We start from the raw sequence: 3,198 nt of genomic DNA, 5'->3' as shown, positions 1-3,198 counted from the left end.
TATACTCCATTTTTCTTCAAATTACTCTGTATCAAACAACAATCACCAAGATAAAAGAGCTTTGGAATTTTCCTTGTCACAGATGAGGAAATTCCCAGTGAGGAAATATCACAAATAGTTAGTTAGCAAAAGAAAATAAAGAAACAAAAGAAAACAATGACAAAAGAAAAGTGTCTAATCTAGTAAATCAATCAACCGGCAGTTTGTTAATCACAGTTAATCCCTGGCAACGGCGCCATAAGCTTGATGCATGAAAATTTGTCTCTCAACAAATCTCCCTTCGGCAAGTATACCAAATTGTCGTCAAGTAATAACTCACAAAAGAGTGAGGTCGAATCCCACAGAGATTAACGGATTAAGCAATCAATGGTTAATTGATTATCCTAGTTAGATGAATCATATTGGAGTGATAAGTAACAAGGAAATATAAATGGCGTAAAAGTAAATGTAAGAACTAAAAATAAAATGAACATTGGGATCAAGAGATAATGCAATCCTCCGGATCAAGTTCATTCTCATCTCTTCCTTAATCAATGCATTCATTGATCTCCTTGGCAATCTTAAGTGATTGGATCCCAATTCCTTGGCAATCCAATCTCTCTAAGCTTGAACAATTTCCCAATTCCTTGATTTAATTGATCATAGGAAGAGATGAAGTTTGGTCACTGATTATACCACATACATTCATAGATCAAAGTATTGGTAGGATTAAATGTCACAATATCCATCCAACTCCCAACCTAATCTAATGTGAGAGAGCATTTCTAGCATGATTTCCTCATTCCTCTTCCAAAGTTCCGAGGAAATCGAAGTATAAGCAATTTCTCTTCCAAGACAATTACCCAATTGGATGAAGATCGAAAGATCTCTAGCAAAATCAAGAGAAAAGAAAGAAGAAGAATAATAAGAACTACAATTGATCCATTGAATCACAATAGAGCTCTCTAACCCAATGAAACGAGTTAGTTGATCATTGCTCTACCAAAATAGAAATGAAGAAAGTGCAGAAAAGTAAAGATGAAGATTAAAACTAACATTGAAACTTCCAAATTCATAAATGAAAAGTACAAAGAAAAGAAGAGAAGAAAAAGTGTGTGAGGGGAGGGAGTCCGAAGACCCCACTTCAATCCCCAATTTCCCAGCCTACCTTGAATGTACAAACTAAGGCCTTTATATAGGCTCTCCTAAATTACAAAATGAAATTAAAAGCAAATTACAATTAAATGAAAATTCCTATTCTAGATGCTTCTTGTGGCCTTGATTGGTTGACACTTGTGGGCTTGCGTCCTTGAGGTTGGGTGGTCCTTGAAAGAGAAGTGAATCAAGTTGAGGTCCAGGTGCTAAAGTTGGTGCTACCGTTAGCCACACTAACGCTACAAGTGTGGCGTTAGTGCTGAAGTTAGTGTGGCTAACGTCACACTTGCTACCCAGTTGGTGTTTTTGGGGCTTAAAAGATGCCTCTTGTATGTACTCCAATTTCATGCCCATGATAAAGTATTATATATCGTTGGAAAGCTCTGAATGTCAGCTTTCTAACGCAACTGGAATCACCTCAATTGGACCTCTGTAACTCAAGTTATGCTCCTTTGAAGTAGACAAGGTCGCTGGCACAGTCGCTAGCGTTACTGGAAAACGTGAGTCATGATAACGCTAGCGACCAGGGGCTTAATGTTGCCAGATTCTGGAGCTCAAAATTAATGTCCACCCCATACTATTATATATTTTTGGAAAGCTCTGGATGTCTACTTTCTAACGTTTTTGAAAGCGCATCATTTGGAGCTTTACAGCTCGAGTTACACTTCTTGAAAGGTGAAGAGGTCAGTTGGCCTTACTACAGGTTGATACCATGTTCATCCTTGCACTTTCAGGGCAGGTTTTCTCCCTCAAATTTAGTGTCCACCATGTAGTGCCATATGTTCTTGGAAAGCTCTGGAATCCTACTTTTCAATGCCATTGAAATCACCTCATTTGGAGTTTTGTGGCTCAAGTTATTCTTGTTTGAAGAAGGCATGGTCAGGCTGCCAGGTGAGATTTTTGCGTACGTTAACTTCCACATTTAATGTAGTTAACGTGGCCGTTAACGTGGGTCTTTTTTGCTTCGCAAATGTTAGTGGAGATCACTGATGTAGCATAACCTTGATGCTATGATTTTAGGAAATTGCACAATCGGCAAAATTTCTTCCGGCAAGTGCACCGGTTATCGTCAAGTAAAAACTCACAATAGAGTGAGGTCGAATCCCACAAGGATTGGTTGAATGAGCAATTCGGATTAGAAGTTTGTTCTAGTTGAGCGGAATCAAGATTTAGATGAGAATTGCGGAATATTAAATTGCATGAATTAAAGAGCTAGAAATTAAATTGCTGAAATTAAAAGGGATGGGGGTGATTGCATGAAATTAAATTGCAGAATGTAAAGAGAAAATGTAGATCAGAAATGGGGAATTCATTGGGTTTCAGGAGATATTGAGATCTCCGAATCAAAATATTTCTATCTCTTCCTCAACCAATGCATTCATTGAATTTTGCTTGGCAATCTTATATGATTGGATCCCAATTCCTTGGCTCACCAATTCTCTCTAAAAACAAACAAATTCCCAATCCCTTGGTTTAAATGTTCATAAGAAGAGATGATGCTCGATCACTGATTATACCACACAGTTTCATGAACCACAATTTGGTAGGATTACATGTCACAATATCCATCCAAACCCCAATCCAATTCACTGTGAGAAAGCTTCTCTAGCATGAATCCTCCATTCCTTTCCCAAGGTTCCGAAGGATTCCAATTATGGATAGTTTCTTTCCCAAGACAACTACCCAATGGAATTAGATCGAGAAGCTTTCTAACAAAATTCAAGAGAAAAGATTGAAGAAGAAGATAAAAAATATTATTGATTCATTGAATTACAATAGAGCTCCCTAACCCAATGAAAGGGGGTTTAGTGAATCATAGCTCTGAATTCAATTACAAAAAGTATCAAAACTAGCAAAAATGATCCAAAGTAAAAGTCCTTTCTAACTTAAATTCTATCCTATTTATACAATTTCTAAATTGAGCTTCTGTTGTGTTCCTTGGGCTTTGAGGCCTTTCCTTGATTTCCTTTTGCTTTAGGCTTGTGGTCCATAATCTTGATGAGGCTGTGATCCAATTCTGTAACATTCATTGAGCAAACTTAGTGATAAACAAGTAATGACACA

This window comes from Arachis duranensis, chromosome 9 (assembly GCF_000817695.3).
Source record: "Arachis duranensis cultivar V14167 chromosome 9, aradu.V14167.gnm2.J7QH, whole genome shotgun sequence".
NCBI lineage: Eukaryota > Viridiplantae > Streptophyta > Magnoliopsida > Fabales > Fabaceae > Arachis > Arachis duranensis.
The sequence above is the reverse complement of the archived record's forward strand: the minus strand, read 5'-3'. Positions refer to the sequence as shown.